Source organism: Cydia pomonella, chromosome 8, assembly GCF_033807575.1.
Source record: "Cydia pomonella isolate Wapato2018A chromosome 8, ilCydPomo1, whole genome shotgun sequence".
In the NCBI taxonomy this organism is placed as follows: domain Eukaryota; kingdom Metazoa; phylum Arthropoda; class Insecta; order Lepidoptera; family Tortricidae; genus Cydia; species Cydia pomonella.
The window spans coordinates 4,975,139-4,997,300 of NC_084710.1; the positions used below are offsets into that span (position 1 = coordinate 4,975,139).

Sequence of the window (22,162 nt, forward strand, 5' to 3'; positions counted from 1 at the left end):
CTTTTTTACAATTTCAACTACTAATTTATGTAACAGCCTTTCCGATCCTCAGATATGAATTTGCAATCAAATAAAAACAAAAATGAAGAAATTAAGATGGTGGGCGTTTATTACATTACCTTTCATATATCCTCAGAACAAAAATTAAAAACTCTCTGCCTATGCCATCTAGCTTGCCAGAGCGAGTCAGCGATACTTAGAATGATATAGAGAGCTTTCTGGACTTACCCGTTATCTGGTTTCTAGCCCTTTTCTCCTACATGCGAAACTTTTAAGCCAAATGCTTTTATACAAATTGAGAAAGGTATGTTGAAATGGTTTGGACACGTGGAAAGAATGAGTGAAAGAAGGTTAACAAAGAGAGTGTATAAGGGAGAAGTAGAAGAGGGAGTTGGAAGGGGTAGACCTCGGCGGACTTTCTCTGATCAAATCGGGGAAATCCTGAAGAAAGGCCAGGTCAAGAGCACCCTAAACCGACGAGCGTGTATGAGGAATATCATGAAAGTGAAGGAAGCGAAAGAGGTATGTCAGGATCGTAGCAAGTGGAAATCCGTGGTCTCTGCCTACCCCTTCGGGAAATAGGCGTGATTATATGTATGTATGTATGTATGCGAAACTTTTAAGCCAAATGCTACATTTAACTGTTAGTCAATTAATCCGCTTCTATCGTAAATATCAGATGCAAACATTGACCGTGTTGACTACAAAGGTCCAAAGCTGTACCTTTGGACTCAAAACGTCATCAATAGCCAAATCACAAAATACTCAGCCCTCTATAATTGTAAACAATAATTGTATGTTTATCGTTTCGTCTATTTAAACAACCTGAGGTTAAATTTATTACATAAATACCTTGGAATATCTTGGAAGATATTCCGTAAACTCGTAAACAGTTAGATATAATAACAAAACAAACTTCAACATTAAGAAGGTGTTTATGGAAAAGGAAGAGTAAAAATACAGGTCAACCTCCTTTGTGGTTATGTTTAAAGATCTCATAATAATAATTAATATAATATAAAATCATATGCGATGAAACTTATACATTTTATTACACCAGTAAGAAGAAGTAATTTTCTCTAGAAATATCTATAATAAATTAACCCGTTTTTGATCTTGAGTGTGTCAATCGTGAACGCGGACGGTTTACAATTACATTGCTCGTAAGAATTTTCTCAGAGAAAACGGTGTGCAAAAGAACTCGCTCGTCGCTTCTCTTTTCTCGCTTATCGTTTGCGGGCAGTGCGACAGCTGCCATAAAATTATAAAATTGATATTCCTGATTTCTTATTGGATTATTATGCAGCAATACGAACGGTATTAACCACTTTTCTTTGACATTAAAGTAATAAATAGGTTTACTCAGAGTACCGTGACATCTATTCAGAGATTGGAAAACTTTGCCAACTTAAGATGAATGATTCAAAATCGTTTGCTTTCTTACTAGCTTCCCTTATTTTAAACTGTAAGTGCATTTACAAATGTTATAGGCACATTTGTTTGCAAATGATATTTACTTTTCATCCAACAAATTACTTAGCTTAATTTGGTTCAATTTGTTGTTATAAAAAATCTTTGTATCCTCAATACGAGTCTTAAGCCAAGAAGATTTCTTCAATTTGTAAGGTCTGCGCCTTTTATTCAAATCGCTTAGTTTACAACTCAATCTTAATTAGTACGTTCGCTTTTTCATTCAACTTTCTACCTTTACCCGTATGCTCTCTTTGCGTTACAGATCTGTTGATCCTATTTAACGCTTTAGCGTCATTAAAAACCAGAGTAAAAGATCCTCAAGATCAGCACATATTTAGTATAGTCGAAGACCAAGCTTGTACTGGTTACCAGAGCTAAATGTTCTGGAGTAAACGCCGTAGCACATTAACAAGCATGGAATATTTTCTTTCTGCAGTGCTTAATTTAAGACCATTGAAATAGGGAAGGAGTCAAACACATAATTAGGTAAAAGGGAGTGTTAAGATGAATGGAACAAATTATAATAGCAGTTCATACCAGGGCTCGAAAACCGTTTCAATTTTCAAACCGGTTTCGTTCATTCACCCACGAACTAAAAGGATTTCCGTCCGTTTGGGGTTACTGGTTAAAGAACTGTTAAATTGAAATATTAATTTATGCAACATTCATACATCGTTCATTCTTGTGAAACGGAAATTAACCGGATAAATTTAAAATGTCAAAGCAAGATATAACGAATAAGTATTGCTATAAAAAAAAAATTAACTTCGTGAGTTGAACCGGTAATATATATCGTTTATCGCGAGCAATTAAAAATCTTTGCTTTAACTTACCAGTAAGAAGAGATCATTTTTTTAATGCATGTTCCATTTTTAACCGGTTTTTGATTGAACGGAATAATCGAACGGTTTTGGAATGATATTAACAGGTATGTTAATACCGGATCCAAGCCCTGGTTTATACGCGACTTTCACTGTGTGGCTTTACGTTGTCGTGTTTGATAGTTTAGTTAGGGGTACATTAAATAGTCTCATTAACAGTTGTGTCGTGTACCGTAAAATTAGTCTAATGAATATTTTACTGCATAGCAAATTTGCTGCCCAACCATGGCGTTATTCATAATTTCTTGTCAAGTCTAACATGTCCATGATAATCGTTTGTGCTTATCTGATATTTTGAATTTGTGTTTGTTAGAAAGTGAGAAAATTGAACAGTTTGCCAAGTTTTATTAAAGGAGGTTATAATTTATCAAACCCTCTACCACTTGCAACGCCTGTTGTTGTTAATCACTGTTGAATTCAGATGAACCTGTAAGCGGCTGTTATTTGCACTTTATCCAAACAAAAAACCCCTGTACGCATAATAAAAACAGGCTTTACAAAAAAATTTACATGCTCCACATGGCTCTGTCATAAATCGTGTCGCTCGCAGTCATTATAAGTATAATTCTATATTTTCTGACGGTAAGCTGCCACGCCGCGTCATGTGATATCGGCTATTATGCTATTAACGTTCGTGATCCCCTCTAACTGCTCCATTTATTTAATGTGACGCAGAAAAGGACGCTATGTGGGAAAACCAGGTTAATACTGTGATAAAGAAAGAATATAGTGATAACATATTGTTACGTGACAGAATTGATCTGATGTGACGTCTTGATATAACAATGCCTGAAAACAATTACATGTAACTCATATAATATTATCAAAGCAGCAAGGGTTTCCAGTAAGATTCAAAACTGATACAGGACTTTGCGTATACTTTTATTATTTGGGAAAATGTTGATACAATTCGTTGCCAGTCTGCCTGTGACCATGGACATAACGTCACGTTCGAAACGTCAGGCCAAAGAACAAAAGTAGATAAGTGCATGTCATTAAGTCCCGATTCATTTTTATAATTGTGAAAATCGTGTTAGTTTACGTAAGTTACCATATAAGATTTCAAACTATTAAAATATACAATTTATTCATCAATTTGATAAATAAATTGTATATTTGAAGTCATACGTTATACCTAGTTCGATTAAATTTAAATTAATATATTTGATCATATTAAGCGTACCGTACATTTCTAACATCTTTGTTATAAATATACATGAGCTTATCGTTCAATTCGCTTCATTATATAATTTCTCTTTAATAGAAGCGTTTAAGACAAAATTTAATCAAAAATAATGAACAGTTAGAAAATTTCCACTAACAAGGATTTTGTTTGCATCACAATTAATAAATTCAGCAATATTATTATTTTGTCTTAACCTAAAAAAGCGTGGGTAGTCAAGTAGAAAAAAATATTTCGTTTGCATAAAAATTAAGCCTGCGGCACGTCGTTCATCGCTCTATTATTCACGAGTTCCTCTTAATTTCATTGAAAAATATGCCGTGGAGCTCTATATTTTATTCCATTTTAAGTCTCGTTAATGTATCTTGGGTCTTTTCCTACAGCCGATAACTTATCGTAAGTTTGTCTAGTATCTTTATAATTCATATATATCTCATAACAATGAATACCAGAACATTATGGTAATTATACTACTGCCACGCTACTGGCCACGGACCATCTATTCGCCAATACTAAATTATGGGAATTGACCAGACAAAATCCTTTAGCAAAGGAGATATTTCTGTAGAAATAGCGCTGGATAAGACATGTTTGACGAGGGCCAAACAACCACCTATCCAGCAGGGCAATGACTTGGAAAATTCCCGGAAAAGGGGACAAGGTCGCCCACGTACCACCTGCAGGCGCACAGTGGAAAAGGAGGCTGCATCAGTTGGCCTCGGCTGAGCGGAGCTGGAGGAAGCCGTGCTGGACCATGAAAAATAGAAATGAAAGCGTTTTCAGTTATTTGAGGTACAATTAATCCTTAAGTAAAAAATTAATTTGTAAGAAATGTCGATATATTCCGTATATCACGTTAGTGGTGATATTTGGAATATTCGGATACCATGGTGATACGGTGGTGAAACTTGAAGAGCTCAAAGTAGGTAAAACAAATGGTAACGAAATAAGGACATCGTGATATTGGGAGGTATATTTGTGTACAAAAATGCAAAATATTATTAACGGTGAACGAAAGATCAAAGCAAACACATACGCATTCAGAAGGGCGCTACCCAAGGACACAAATAAAACGGAATATTGATATGCTTTCATTTATTGTCAGGAAACCATATTTTTACACCCGTTATGTATCATGGCGTATAAAAAACACGGAAAACCAACTATTTTTGACTCCAGTTAAGTGAAAAAAATCTGTCTTAATTTCCTTTTTTTATATATGACGATATGGTGATGTTTTTGAATGTGATGACCTGTCTGGCCTAGTGGGTAGTGACCCTGCTTATGAAGCCGATGGTCCCGGGCTCAAATACTGGTAAGGCCATTCATTCGTGAGATGAGTACGGATGTTTGTTCAGTCATGGGTGTTTTCTATGAATTTAAGTATTTATAAATATTTTTTTATATTATATATATAATTGTGTAAGTGCCCACAATTGCCTTATTGAGCTTACTGTCAGACTTAGTCAAAAATGTATATCTATTTATTTTATATCATTTGGTAAAAATAACAAGATACACAGCAATCTGACAATGTTCCTACTATAAGATACTAATTACCTTATAGTAGGAAGATTGTTAGAAATAACATTTTTTTTAAATGTTATTTCTAATAACCTTCCTACTTACAAACAAGGAAATACTTTTGTTAAATCGAGGTACAATAAGTATGTGGGTAGAAGATAATAAGGCATATAACAAAAGTACGAGGCAACATCATTAATTTTTTTTTTCTTATTTAATGCATGTTAATTATAAGATGTAATGTTTTGAAAAGATGTGGGTTTCTTGCCGGTCCATATTGGGATACCCTCCTCCAATTGAGGGGGGATTTAAATCTTCTCGGGTCAGAGGTGTAGGGTTAGAGCCGGTGTAGCTTTATTTAACGTTCATAAGCGCACTGTAATATGCCTACTTGAATAATAAACTATCTTTATCTTTATCATGTGGGACGGTGAGGGGTTTGTCGGCGGAGCCAAAAAGAATATAAATAATTTGCTTTAATCAAGCATAACTAAAAACGTGTGAAATTGTGTGTATTTCAGATACAGTCAAGGTATTAAATATTAATACGGACAAAGTGCCAAAATTATGTAAACACGACCTTATTACTTATATATTAAAGTAGTGTTTACATATTTTTGTCCTCTCCCAATACCTTGACTGTACATACGTTTATCTGTGGTTGAATCGTAATTTTTACTTTACGTTATCGATAACCGATATTATTTTAATGATATTCAAATTTAGAACATCTCTGAGAAATAAAGTTATTTGATTTGATGTCTATTTGATATTAATCAGTCGAGATGACGTTTCCTGCAAAATGAAGTGTCAGTTGCACATATTTTCAGCAAATCTCGGATGTTACTTGTTATCGAACAATATGGCAGTCGGACCCCGACTCCTCTGAATTAAAAACAAAACTACGAATGCGTGACATTCGTGAAAATAATTTTTATTTACCGCCATTTGACGTTTAGTGAAGTTATTGAGTTTTAAGCTATTCTCGCGAGATCTACGGCTCACAGAACCGCTGGGTCCGCTGGTGTTTTAATTAGTTTGTAAGTATAAAATTACTTAGTTTATTTTGTTGAAGCCTATGATATGGATGTATATAAAGAAGTGTATGTAACTGTATGTAAGTGTATGTAATATTTAGGCATTAAAATATTCGTGTGATTATTTTATGAATCTCATTTCATTCGTTTCCTAAACCTACACTCGTATTTTAATGCCTTCATTACATAGTAGTCTCATAAACTACTATTAAACCAACTGTCATATCAGCACGTAAATCTGTAGGGCTAAGATGGTCGGATCTTTATCATTTGTCACCATGCTTCTCACGTTCTAACGTGTGAAAGTGACGGGCATAGTGACTTTAAACATATGACAAATACGAGTACATTAAAATTTTCACAAAAAAATTGTCATACCCTATAATTTACCCTCATTGTGAATGAAATTTTATGAAAAAAGAACATTGCTTTCATTCCAATTTTCAAGCCGCTGCACGCTAATGCGCAATGCGCAATCTCTCTCTCTCTCTCTCTCTCTCTCTCTCTCTCCTTAGCATTCTTATTTCCATCTGATTATAGAGTCTACTTTTCTTGTTATTTATCTCCACTTCGCGTGATCGGACGTGTCGTCTACTGTAACGTGGCAGGCACTCATGTCTTTTGCTATGGTATCTGCCCATCTCATCTCTGATCCTCTTCTTCTTGACCCAGTAGAATTCAAATCCATAGCAATATTCCCGATATAATCAGGAGTTTTACGTGTCCAAACTATCGTAACGCCAGTCACTTCCCAACACTAGTTAAACTTCAGCCAGGCAGCGGCGATCCAGTGCTGCAAGTTTACCACTAATTTTTTGAGCTACGCAACATGGTACCCAGATATCTGTATTCGGCACACCGAGTGACTTACTGTCCATCGATAACGAGAGATTCTTTAAGCTGGTTTGGTTCGTTACCCACCATGTATTGGGATATTGCCATATCAGCATGTGATCAGGCGAAACACCTTCAACAGACGCTTGCAGTCACCGAGAACTATTTTACGCGCAATCAAGCGCTGTTGCGCAATCATGTAATACAAATTCTAACATATAAATTACGATACAAATTTTGACTGTTACGATAAGTAGGATTATTGCCGCTGATTGTTATTCGTTTGGTCACATAACTTATCGATGCGACTGATTACATCGTGGTCGACAAATTAATTCAAAATATATTGACGTTATTTTGTGAACGGGGCAAATTATGATTCATTTAAATATAATGGTTTTTATAATCTATTAAATATAAATCTATTAAAACAGGTTACTCACGTATTCTTAAGTAAAATAAACGCTCGACATGTTTCGGTCCGATTTTCGAGGATCTTCGTCTAGGAATAGGAATAACCTAATATCTTATTATGTGTGTAGGTATGTTGTTGTTTGTATGTTGGAATCTCACCGTAGTTTTATAGTTAGAATAATGGTTTTTGCCTGCGATTTTAATCTGCGCAGATTGATTTTATTTGTGATAATGTATATGTAACTTAAAAATATAATTCTTACTTTACCGTGGGCCGTGTGAGTTTGATGCCACTAGTATTAAATAAATGTGTCCATTCCTTTCAATATAAATACAACAGATTTGTGGTATGGATATAGCAAATCACAGCCTTTTACATAAAAGATCCAAGACTGATCTTTATCAGCGTTACGACCTTTCAGAAGACAATTAATAAATTTCCTTGATCGCCCCTAGTCCGCATGAAAAGATGATTACATTGACAAATCTCTCCCGGGCCCCAGGTCACTAATCTACTGCCGAGAGTAGCCAATTAATTCTCTTCTTAATATCAATGGGCAATAATTTGTTTAGCTTTCTTTGAAGCTTTGTGGAGATCTGAATATTCTGAATGTATACGTTGTAACGACGTAATTGAGTGGCCGAAGCTTATGGGAATAGGATTTACGCTCTAATTGCGTGATCTTTTTTGGTTTTTAATTAATTACGACTGATCTGGGCGAATGAAGAGATGCCATTTTTTATAGAGTTGGTAGGTTTTGTATAAGTATATAGGTATAAGTAGGTATGTTTTATGTCAGTATCTGTATTAAATTATATTCATGGTTGTTTAAAGTAACGAAATAACTTTTAAATGAGTTACATATACACTAACCGAATTACGTTTATTATTATTTCTATTACTTCACTAAAATGTACTACTTTCAGATCTTATTGTTAAGTAATATTAGGGCCGAATTTCATTGTAATTCGTATATATAATAATCTTCCTCTGAGGTACGAAAACATATAATTTTTATTTATTTATTTAAATATTTCAATATGAAACAAACGGTCATACAAAAAATATTATTACAGTTTCTTATCTTAATCTAGACCTATAGTTTCCATGTATGTTAAACATATCTTTATATAGAAGCACGAAAAGTACTTATCTACGTTTAGGTTCAGCTAAATAGTAAGAGGTTACACAGAATTTGAGAAATCAGATTTACAAAACACTCAGTGAAAAGCACAATGTAAAACACGTTCTACGTTTATAACAACTTTTATATTGTACTGATGTTTTTTCGGGTCAAGTTTTGATTTTATATTTGTTCCGCCCAAAGTGAAGAGCTCTTCAAACCAGCCAAAATTTATTCAAACTTAACGATAAAAAATAATTCGACGACCAAATAAAAATTGGCCCATTGATGCCTCAATCATCAAACAACAAACATTTTTTTCATCACACTTGTTCGAAAAATATCTTGGAAGAAAGACAAAGGCATGTATTGTTCCCCCGGGAGTTATGGATTATAAAAAAAAGCTATAACTCCCGCTTTATAATTGTGTCCCTAATTCATACGAAAGAAGTATATTAAAATAAGTTATTGATTAGTTTAATAACCATTTAAAATATTTTTGCAGAATTTTCAAACGTAAATTAATACCGGACAGACCAGTGCCTTCAATGCCTAACCTGTCAAACGGCCCGATTCGAAGAATGATTAAGACACGTTTAAGATCTTGGAAAGATCTTTAAAAGATCGATAACTAAACGACATGTCAAAATTGACGTTTATTTCGATTCCGCTGTGATCCCAATAAGATCTATCTACAATATTTCTAACGTCAAAGTGACATTAGTTGCCCGAATCGATCTGCTTCTGTCAATTATACGAGAACTTATCTAAACCAGAACTTATCGTTATCGGATCTCATTCTTCGAATCGGCCCGATATAATGACAATATGGCGGATGAATGTTTGTAATTTCACCGTATTAAAGAATTATTTTGCTTAAAATGTGATGAAAAACACTTACTCCCCTCGTTGCACAATGTACTATAAGAATGTGCCCCTGGGATAATTTTCCTTATAATAAAAACGGTGCCAGAAAACATTCACAACTTTTTTGCATGTGGTAGGGCAATAAATCACGCAAATGATAACGTCACTATACAGACAAATTGCTCGGTGGGTTGCTTACAATTGTCACAGTTGGAAAAAATACGGGATAAACCAGTATCGTCAAATAAAATTGCTATGAATTAGTATTACGAGTAAGACAATCATTGGCAAAAGTGATTAGTCTATGTCAAAGTTCCCGTGTAAATATTGACGGCCCGACTTGTACTATATGATACGTCAAATATTAGCTCGTAGATACTATTATATGGATCGGATATGTCAGTGTAAAAAGTGTCACCTTTGACTTGACACTAACATATCCGATTCATATCCTATCTAGACCTAATATTTGACAAATCGGGCCGTATGTTTGTGGTGGCGCTGCCATACCTTAATTGTTGCCGATAGCTAAACCTTGTCAGGTTTAATTACATAATTTAATTTTAAAACGATTACATATAGGTGGGTTAAATTATATTTCAAAAAAGCTTAAAATCTTATTTTTACGAAGGCTAGTTACAATAACTTATTTAAAATTAAACTAATTACAATACTTGCAAGAGGAAATAACGAAGAGAAGTAGTCGTACTATATTTACATAGAACTGGTTAAATATGTTATGGTATAGATATATATTTTATCATGGAAAAGACCCAGGTTACTGATGGTCATAATTGAGTTGCAGGAAGGTAAATTACGTTATCTAAACTTTCACCAATTCATCTACTTTAATTAGGTTTGACTTACACAAACCAGGTCAGTCATATTTGTAAATTATTGTTGAAAGTAAACCGTGAAAAGTATCAATGATAAAAAAAAATATGACGCTCTCCTTAAAACGACTTCTTCCGGTCTAAAACACAAAGATCAAACATAAATCACGTCCCGATTCGAAGAATGAAATACGATAACGATAAGTTCTTTTTGAGATAAGTTCTCATTTAAATATTGTTTTTTTATGTCGTAAAATTGACAGAAGCAGCTCGATTCGGGCAACCAATGTCACTTTGACGTTAGAAATATCGTAGATAGATCTTATTGGGATCACAGCGGAATCAAAATAAACGTCAATTTTGACATGTCGTTTAGTTTTCGATCTTTTAACGATCTTTCCAAGGTCTAAAACGTGTCTTAATCATTCTTCGAATCGGGCCGTCAGGCGACAATGAAATAGGTAGACGATTTTATCGACACAAAGCGACAGCGAAGCAAATACTTTTTAGCACGCACGAAATTAAAAACTCAATGAAGTTAAGTGGAGTACAAAAAATTACACGATAAAAAGTAATAAACACCTACAATATACCAAACCCATTACACCTACACTAAAATATACATTAATAATAATATAGTAATAAATTAATTTCATTCAAAGACCCAATTATTCTTAATAATTAGGCCCAAAAATTTTGTAACAAAATAAATACAAAAAGCACTCTGTACAATGAATTCTTCTTAAATTAAAGAAGTCTTATTTTTCCAAATTGATCTGTGTGATGTGATCAAAGGATCTGCTAGACATAGAATGATACCGACTAATCAGATGGTTTGTAACCTTAACGCTCGAACATTACGAGCATGAACAGTGAAAAGGGTATTTTGATAATGGCATCCCAATCGAGATTCGATAAGACGGCTGTCATCAGCATTCATTGTATTTTTCCTTGCTATTTACATCCTGAGACAGAATTGATCGAAAACTCTTTAAACACTTGATTTCGATATCAAATAGGTCGTGGATTAAATTGATATTAAAATGCGTCTGGTTAACGTAACTGGTGACCGAACTTAAATCGCTAGGAATACTAGCAATTGTTAATAATACCATAGTTACAACAGCACTCCAGGATTTGTTTATCTTTTTAATTCGATAGTTGAAAATCGATTAGAAAGGTTTTGAATTGATAACTAAAACAAGCGGATAAAATAATGAGAATGCCACGTGAGAATTCGAAACAATATAAAAAAAAAACAAGAGTTAACTAAGAAATCATTAAGAGACACATTTAAATGAAATGAATTTAAACAAAGACGCTGTTATCTTGTAGGACCATATTCTGTGAAATATTAAGACGAAATAAATGTAATCCATAATTATAATGGAAATTTGACTTCGCACTACAAATATTGACGTTGTGACTTAGTAAAATACAAAATATGTAATAAGGGATAATTAAAATTACGTAACGTAATATTTTATGAATTTTGTGTTTAATAAAGTAACAGATACATTACCTACTCTGTTTTGAGAGACTGCAATTTTTTAAAGGCTAAGGTGAGCAGCGCCAATAAGTGTTGGATACAGATTTATTAAATATGTGTTTTCATGTATTGTTTTCATTTAATACCTAAATCATTATTAGTATAAAACGATAGATAACGCAGATAAGGTGGGCATCATCATATGGCAATCTCCTGCAGAAGCTGTTTTTCTCATAGGTGCCTTTCGAGATCCGATATCGGGAAGGTGCTTCCGATAATTTCAGCCATGTCGGAGCCCCTCGTCAGCTGTCGTACCGGTAGTATTTATTTGTGTGCGTATGTAGGCATAATATTTGTTGTATTCTACGTGATGGAGACGCCGCCCCCGCGGCCTGGCTGCGCGAATGTAGGATCCTAAAACGCCTAAAACCGGATTTTTCCGAAACCGTAGGTTGGGCTTTGCTCTAGTTTCTTCGAAACCCAAACTTTTGACATGAATTTTATGCCGAAACCAAAACTTTGGACGGACGCTACCGAAAATTACGATCTATTCTGTGTGCCCAAAAGTTTCGGAAGTTTTTTGGCCGAAGCCGAACCTGTGGTCGAACCATGATTTTTATACCGAAATCTACCAACACCGAGACCGAAACTTCAATCAAATACTAGATTTTGTAAAAATATGGCTTCAAAAAAAGCGCGGAGGAGTTGAACTACTTCGCTCACTGAATGTGACGAACCTTTGATTGCTACCGGTATCATCTCTTCAACACCATCTAAATATCTACAGCTGCCCAAATAGAAAGTGCATAATAAATTATTCTCTAACAAATTTAAATAAACAATGCACGCAGTCTAAACAAAATCTTGCTATTAATAACACAAAATACTACGTCTGTTAGGAATCAAACCTCATGTTTCACTATTTGCGGATACGGGCATGACGGGTGACCCTCGGGCTGTCATTTGGCACGTGTTGTGCCCGGGATCACGTTCTCATATGTAGTTACTAGCTGTCACCCTTATTATCGAGGTGATAGAGTTGAATGTAGAATATCAACTGAGTGGTGTACACGCGTCTGGCCTTACCAGCGTCTTGGGAAATGAAGCGCACATTTTATACTTCATTTTGCTTTTAAATGATAAACATATTCGAAGAAATAATGTTGATCTTTGTTTGTTTATATTTATTGATCAAAAGGAGATGTCTCATTTTGGGTCGCTGGGCCAACGGAGTAAGTAACTAAGTGATAAAAAGAAAAAATTAAGCACATTTTTGATCAGGATTTGAATCAATGGTTTTATTTTACTAAATCTAATTAGTTTTTGGTAAATCCTGGATAAACAGTATCACCTTGATATCTTTCATTTGTCATTATAAATAAGTCTTGCCTCGTGATTAATTGCTTTGTTTTTTGCTCATTCATATTATTTAAAGTGTAATATCGATAGCTTATTATACAATAAACTAATGTGGTAGTGTGCAGTGAATGGAGAATTTAACCACCCCAACGCGTTTAACCACCATTTTGGAGTCAACGACCGGTAGTCCACGTGTTCCCAGCGATCGCTTTACAAGAGCTGATAAAATCACCGTACAGTGTCTTGTACTAACCGTACAATTTTAGTCGTATTTAAAGCTCTTAAGACCTTGATACTTGCGAAATAGTAGTAGGAGTAGTAAAACACTTTATTGTACAAAAAGAAACATAAAACAGGAAAGAACACACATCATTTGTACAAAGGCGAATTTATCCCTTTCAGGGATCTCTTCCAGTTAACCTTTGAGCAATTGAGTAATTTTGGCAATAGTCCCAATGGACTGAAGCCATAATTATAATAAAAAAGAAGAAGAAATAAATTAATTGATTTTATACATAGGGATAATAAGAAGTGAAAATGAACAATGCTATTTCCTATTATAGTTATAAATAATATTAAAAAATAAAAACTCGTTAACAGTTATCCGAGAATTGAACAAATCGCGAATATGAAATAAAAATGGAAACCCAGTTAATTAAAACTTTTACGTCAGAATAGTACCGCTGGTATAATATTATACCAAGTTTTATCTTTTGCAACGCGTTCCTAAAACCCTTTGTATATTGGGTACCTAGTACCTAGTTCCGACACCCGACACAGCTCTCATCGCGCGTACATCGCGGCCAGTGACGAATGAAGGCCATTTATCCGCGCAACTGTACACCGCGCTCCGGGCTCTAAATCTGCTTTTCAATTAAAAGCTTTAGCGAAATTAGGGTTGAACAATTATATTGGACGAGTGTAATTTTACAGGACTGTCTATAATGATATTTAAAGAACTTTTATTTCTCAAAGAAATTAACATTTCGCTTAATGAGAATACGATACGAGTACATATAATATTTACCTTGAATTAAGGGTTTAAGGTTGTGGTAAAGACGACTCCAGGTGACAATTACTTAGTTTCAAACAAGCTGAGAAATACTAAGCCATTCCCTTTATGAAAATAAAATTATGTACTTTAGTTTAAAAAAAAGTATGTTAATTATGAACATTTACTAAATATACGATATGGATTCGATATGTCAGTATCAAAAGTGACGTATTCAAACAAAAACTCCACTTTTTTATACTGACATATCCAATCCATATCGTATCTTAAGGAATTTTTTGACGTATCTTAAAGTTCGAATCAGGCCGTCAGAAGCCAATGTACCTATTTCAAATTCAAACAAATATTTATAGACGAAACCTACCTACTTCACTAAACTTCTATACGTTCAGAGATAATATTAAGACAATACAGTTATCATAATGGCTTACTTTTAAAATTATTATTTAGAAAAAAGGACCTTAATAATAATTTACGTGTAAAATATATAGCAATCTAAAAAAATTGATGACTATAATGTTGCATGAAAAAAAACTTTTCAAAAGCTCATTTTACTATTTCTGTAATGAACTCACGTTACAACAGCTTATAGATCGTGTCATTCACGCAGACGCGCGCCTTGACTCGTATTGTCATTCTATTAAAGGTTAGATTTGACAAATGTGCGCGTCATCGTGGATGACACGAACTATACAGCACAAAGAATGATTGTTATCGAAATGTTATAGGCATTATAGTCAAATCAATACATTTTTTAGATATTGAATCATTGACATTGCAGAATTATCTGCAACTGATATTGTGAAATCTACAATGCTAAAGTTTGGTTAAATAATTCATCTGAACAAAACTAGCTCCGAAGAAATCAAAAAAGGAGGTCGGGAGCCGAAAATGGGCTTCATCCTGATGGTCACCGAAGCAATCAGACCGAGAAGAACTCGTGATGACTAGCAACTATTTATTACGAGACTGGCAGTTACATTCGTCAGGAAAACGTGCCAAGAAAAGGAGAGGCCTTCAGGTCAATGAACCATACCTCAGCAAAATAGTTAATAGTTTTTCGCCCGATTATTTACTGTAGCCGCCGTGCCGGTCAGGATCTAGACGACTCAAAAAAAACTTCGATTCTTAGTGAAATGTTTTAATTTCCCAATGTACTGGTTACAAGGGTTTAAATGTAGAAAGTGGTTGGTTGTTGATAGTATGGAAGATGATGAGAGAGTGATTTTGCAATATTTGATCAGTACAAAAGGTGGTTTAAATTTAGGTGCTTCTAATTGTCCGCGATACATTTGAAAATCCTCCGAATATTAGCCAAGCCCGACAGCTGCGTTTAGCTACTACATTGGGAATATTTTTTATAAAGTTGCATTTGTAATATTTACTGTATCTTATACCTTTAAACGAGCAATTCTTGTATATATATATGTATATATATTTCCGGGATCTCGGAAACGGCTCTAACGATTTTGCTGAAATTTGGTATATGGGGGGTTTTAGATTAGTCTTATGTTTGGGAAAACGCGTGTTTTCGAGTTTTCATGCGTTTTTCTTTCGACGCAGAATATGGTCGCTTATTTCGTGTTGCCGGCCACTGTCCGTCTGGTCCAGCGGGTTAAGACACGGACTGCTAAACGAGTGTTACGGGTTCGAATCTCGCCCAGCGACTAACTTTTTTTTTTATATGTTCAAGTTTATATATATTTTTTTTATTTTTATTGTTTTAGACAAGATTAATGTAGTAAAAAAATGTAGATAAGATTATCACCTATACACCACCATATTATTGTAATAAATAGTTATAACCGAGCAATGCTCGGTCGCCCAGGTACTGTTGATTTAAACTAACACGATTTTCACCCATAACGAAGACGATAAGGATTTAGACGATTGTTTACTTTAAGCACTTATAAAATAAATTGTTTGAGGTGCTTCACTTTAATTCCACAACTTTCAAATTCTAAAACACCGTTCAATTTGCCCTAAAGTTTCAAGGATTATTAAATTTATATAGCGGTCTCTATCGCCAAACTCATTGTATTATTTATCAAGCTATTGAAAGGTATTAAGTGTAGACTATTACGATTGTATTCTAAGTAATACTTTGTAGTTTGCTTGTTTTCTGTCAATACTAGTCTCAAAAAGATGACTTAATATCCCGAAGACAATACATATTTACTTAAATTCAATATAATAATAAGGGGTAATATGTGGTAGTTTATTGTTATTATTTATTTATGTAGTTTATAAGTATGGTTTGCTTTTTTTATTAATTCAATTTTTTTTTCTCTGCACCAATTCTATGTATCTCTGTTTGTCCCTATGGTTGACTGGTAGAGAATGCCATTTGGCATTAAGTCGGCCATTTGTACATTGTTGTATATATTTAAGGCAATAAAGTTTAAATAAAATAAATAAATAAATAAATTTAGTGTATCTTATTTAAAAATATTTTTACACGCATGGCCAATGTAAAAATTGTAAGTCATTTCCTTGTCCGTCTACTTATCAGCTAGATCGTCGATTATCAATGTTAACAACAAACCTATGAAAATAAAAACAATTTTAACAAATAATAATTCTACTCTTTTTATGAGTTTTCATATAAGACATATATGTACATACGTTAGATTTGTATAGATAGATAAGTTAGTCTTTCTTTATCGTTTTCGAAAAAAAGTATTCTTTTCCATTAATATTTTCTCAAGCAATTTTTTGTCATAATTGTCGTATTTGAGAACTCTGGCAGCTGCTTTTGTTTTCGATAATATTTGGTACAGATCATTTAAATAAAATCAATCGGTCATTTTATATGATGTAGATGGAATAGGACTTTCCCGATAGAAAGTGGAAGTTTTTGATTATTAGGGAAAAGTAAGTTAAAACCAGTTAGCCCTCTATTTCACATTTTAACAATCGCTGACTCACTCTGGAATTTTAGATGCCACAGACGGGGGCTCAAGTGCGAATTACATCCACACTTTATCAGGCCTGATATCAGACCCGATTTCGGGCCCGAGAAAGAATAGTTTTCCATTTCACCAAATATCAGCACATCGTTTACAATATTCGAAATGTAAAAAAATGGTTCATATGCAAAAATATCAAACATTGAACATTTTTGGCAATTAGAGACAAAGTATTTTTTACATTTCAAATATTGTTAACGATGTGCTGAAATTCCGTGAAACGGAAAACAATTATGAGGTAGTGAGTTCGGGCTCGTTATCGGGAAGTGTGTATGTAATTGACCCTTCAGTAAGTGTGCAAAAGGCAGGTCATATTGTCCTTCGTGGAATGGATGTATTTGGTATAATTTTCATACTGTCTTCACGTACGTATTGGGGATTTACATCAAAACAGTGCCTGGGAGTAGGTACGTGTAAATATTAAAATGTTTGTTCTTCAATTTGACCGTCATATTGTTGCATATAACTTCTAAAATCAGAAGTTCTGATTTGTGAAAATAAGTTTTTGGCTAAAATTTCATTTTTGGTACAAGCTTTTATCGCTGACTGTACTTTTCTTTCCACAGGCAACTAATACTCATCGAGCAAATTCTAAAAACCCTAAACACAATTAGGTTGCGTTGTTTTATCACAGAGTTCCTATGTCCACCTCTTGTCTTCATCATCAGATCAGCTCGATGGTACCATAATATTGCATTGTCACCCGACTTACATATGTATGCAAATTTTCAGCTCAATCGGAAAGCGGGAAGTGGATCAAATTTAACTTGCAAGATTTGATTACAAACAGACAACGGTCAGGTGAAAGTAAAAATAAAAGCTTGTAATATGACCATCGGATAAAAGCAGATGAGGTGATATCGGATACGCGTTTCCATTTATTTTCTTTTAAGTTAGAAATATAAATTCGTGACCCCATTCGTTACCTCAAGTAAAGAAAAGTAGACTGTATAATTTACAGAAATTTTGTTAATTATCTGGTTTCACCCACTTACAAGGGGTGAAATCGGTTTTGTTAATTGTAGTAATAGATGTTTAATCTCTTTAGTAATTATTTGATCAAGTCAAGTTGTTGCCAAATGATAGTCAATTTTTTGCTGCCCTTGATATATCAAAACTATTTTTAATAATATCGATCCGATGTCTACATTTAATGGATGACTGTCATTGGCCTTCTTCTATGTAAGCATTTATATGTTTAGTTATATATACGGCTGTTGTTATCCTGAATACCAATAAAAATAAAAATAAAATCTATTCTAGTGGAGGACTCAAAATTATCAAATTAGTTTTTTTATTACAAATAATCCGGCTCAGGGATTTTACAAGTTTCTGTAGTAAAAACTCTTATTTTAATATCTTCATTTAAGTGGGAGTATTATTTGAAAATAGTAATTATATATTTAAATCCCTACTCGTAACAATATTATAAATACGAAAGTATGTCTCTCTGCCAATCTTTCTGTGTGTTACCTCCTCACGCTTAAGCCGCTGAATCGATTTTGACGAAATTTGGTATGGAGGTAGTTTAAGGCCCGAAGATAAAACAGAGGTAAAACGGGACCCTAAGACTCCGCTGTCCGTCTGTCACCAGGCTGTGTCTCATGAACTGTGATAGGTAGACAGTCGAAATTTTCACAGATGATGTATTTCTGTTGCCGCTATATAAACAAATACTTAACAATACGGAACCCTCGGTAAGCAAGTGCGACTCGCACTTGTACGGTTTTTTATCAATCACCATTTTCATCATCCCACTCAGACGAAGCGAGTACTTTAATAAATGGAAGAAAAACTCAGTAAATTGGCTAGGTACTTATACTTGGTTAGGTCTGTCAGTGGTTTTACGGTACCTAATTATGATTGTCAATGAAACAAAGTATTGATTAAATTCTCACAATTGTGTCATAATGAATCCGTAAAGTATGAAAACTAAATTTAATTCTTTACATACAGTAAATTTAATCACCTGCAATAATTTACGATGTATGTCATACTGAGCAACTTTTATAATGAGACCAACCCCGAAATCATGAAATAAACATTGTTTGTTTCATATATTTGGCTGGTCTCACTTTGAAATTTTCTACGGGTTAAATGTTTTTTCGCGCTTTCGGGGTTCGCCCCATATGAAAAGTTGCTCAGTATGATCTTTATATTCACATCGTAAATTATTGCAGGTCACAAATTTACAACCTGTATATCATTTTGTTTTCATGAAATAAATTAATATATGTGAAAAATATACACGGTATTTTACGAGGAACCCGAAAGATGTAAAAAGTGTATTCCTGATCATATTTAAAAACTAAAATGTCCTTTAAACTTTTCTGGAATCTGCATAGTTTCAGAGTTAATGCCAGTTGAAAAATAAAACATATTTTTATTGTTGCTTAGTGCTTAACGCTTTTTTGATGGCAATGTTGCTAGTATGGGACGTAGTCTTTCTAATTCACCTCATTAATAGGCGAAAAAAGTGATAAATAGCACATTGCTTTTTTTTTGTTGTAAAAGTTAAAAGTAATTTTAAGTGACTGGATCTTTTTGTACAAATACATTAAAAAAGGAAAAGAAAACAAGATTTTTTTATGGCGATTTTGACCTAAGCTCATATAACATTTTTTCCTTGTTTTGGCCTCAGACATGCGTGGTTAAAATCTTTCGGGGTCCTCGTGACACACCGGGTTTAATGGAGACAAGGATGAAAGCAATCACAAACCGAGCTGAGGAAACTTGATAAACGCGCACACGTCAAGTCAAAGCTGGCTGACAAGTTAAGCCCTGCCCGCAAGGGCCCCACTCAGAATTTGATTCCCATTTAATATTGGCATTTTCCTGAAAAGTCGAACCGCTATTGGATCTCGGCGCAAGAATCCCAATTTCATGTATGTACAGTGAGCTGTAAAATTGCATGGATATATTATGAATGGAATTCATTCATGAAGTGGCCTTGCATTTTTCAGCAGGGTGTACCTTTAGATCCTTCATTTAAATTCATGATTCATTATTTTAGACTCATAATAACATCACGGTACCTAAAATGTTTGTTTTGTTTTAGTAGTATCATTGCAGGTGTGCTTATTTTAAATGAGATAAACAAAAAAAATCGTTTTCATTTCCGTTTTCAAAAATTAAATAAACAGGTGTGTTGTTTCTAGATATTTAAATAAATAAATATTTTACGATATTATTACAAACTGACTAAGTCCCACAGTAAGCTCATTAAGTCCCACAGTAAGCTCATTAAGGCTTGTGTTGTAGGTACTTGGACAGCGATATGTATAATATATAAATATTTATATACATAGAAAACACCCATCTCAGGAACTCTGTTATCTGTTGAATATCTGTTGTTCATCACATAAATAAATGCCCTTACCAGAATTTGAACCCGGGACCATCGGCTTCATTGGCAGGGTCACTACCCACTAGGCCAGACCGGCCGTCAAAATAAGCTTATATATACATAAGATACTTATTTGCTAATTGCTATGTACTTGTACGCCTGTGAAATAAACTATTTAAAAATGTAGTTGATGATCTGCAAAAAGTGCTTACCTACGTACGGTCACGTCTGAAAATATCGATACGAAAAAAGTCCCAAAAACAACATTATTTATTTATTTACACGACTTTATTGCCCATATGTTAAGGTAGTGAATACATATCTTTGGCACATTTATACTTACCGTACCGATATTTTCAGACGTGACTGTACATAACTATAAAACCACTTCATTCAGTCACTCTTTGCGTACTTGTCAGCCCATAAAAATTACTAGTTTGTACCCTGGCTAGCTTTTTGTTCTTATAATTATATCTTTATTAATTCATCTCTTCATCAAATCGATTCAGCGGTTTAACCGGTAATGGACCGACACAGTCTAACGATTCATTATTAAAAACTTTTTTACTCCAATTCAGTGTCTACTGCTACTTTTCATATTTTTTAGTATCGGTAATATTAAATCACTATAATCAACTGCTTAATAAAAGATACCTATCACTCTATACTTTTAATTCACTTACGAAAAAACAAAACTAATTTATAATAGTTTTTAACTTCTTCAAGATGCAGTTCCAGTAAAGACAATAGGAAAAATCGAAATACATGGAGATATTTTTCTTTAGTAATATGAATAAGTTTTTGTGGCAATATTATCGGAGTTGTCATTTATTAGAGATAACTGCTACTATAGGTAAGTAATTCTAATTTTAAAACAAACTTACATTGTTAAAACTTACCAATTGCACACTCATTTAGCACTTATGTTATCATTTCCACAGTCAAACCGGCACTCAAAGCTGCCAAGTATCCAATCCGTGAAAGCGGGAACGTTCAAACACTGACCGTAGAGCTCGGCAAGTTGGGAGTCGTCGGGACCGGGAGCGACCGCCGCATCCAGGCTCCCGAAACACACTGGAGCAGCCATCTCGACGGAGTCTGCGTAGAACATCCCTACACATCGCTATATGAGAATAAACGCTAATAAATTACGTACATCGTACACGCGTAACGCGAACAGTGCTGTTCCTGATTAGTTTGAAGTTCCCGTTAGTAAGACGCGGGCGAAGATTCTGCATGCGATTTCAGCAGAATTAGTTCGTTTGATCGTTGCGCTCCCGATGTTGCTGCTCACTTTATGGCGGTGACGTCATCAACTACTTATGCGTTTTATTTTCTGTAGTTCCGTTTAGAAAATCCAACTTTTTCTGTTGTTATATTTACTGACTATTAGGCATAATTCTTGTTATGATAGTATCAAGTTACTGTGTATAGCAGTTTCTAAAAACAATTAAATTTGTGAAAAAAGTCCGTAACAAAATTAGAAATAATTGAATCAAACTTAACTCCAGACTTGTGCCTTTGTCCGTATAAGAGTCGTTAAACTCTATTCGTATCTGTCGTAGTCTGGTCTAAATGTCAAATTGAATGAGTAATGATTACATACATGAAAATATAAAATAGTAAAATTCTGATAAAAGAACTAAATAACATGAATCACTTAAAATCGAATTGTAAACGTACGAATACGTTTTTATTTTTCTGGTGTTGAATATGCTTAAACAATGAAGCGACCACGGTATAAAACCATCAAATGTCAACAAACGACTAAAATTATGTAACCATATTCAAGCTGTAATAAAATTATGTATGTACAA

The 22,162-nt window shown here is 34.0% G+C and overlaps 1 protein-coding gene across 1 annotated transcript in view; it reads right to left on the minus strand.

Moving 5' to 3' along the window:
* Positions 1-21,532, minus strand: part of LOC133520411 (protein artichoke) — a 32,669-nt gene extending 11,137 nt beyond the window's left edge. The window contains exon 1 of the mRNA XM_061854803.1: positions 21,245-21,532. The gene's annotated coding sequence lies outside the window, so the exon portion shown is untranslated. The remainder of the gene's footprint in view (positions 1-21,244) is intronic.
* Between the last annotated feature and the right edge of the window lie 630 nt (positions 21,533-22,162).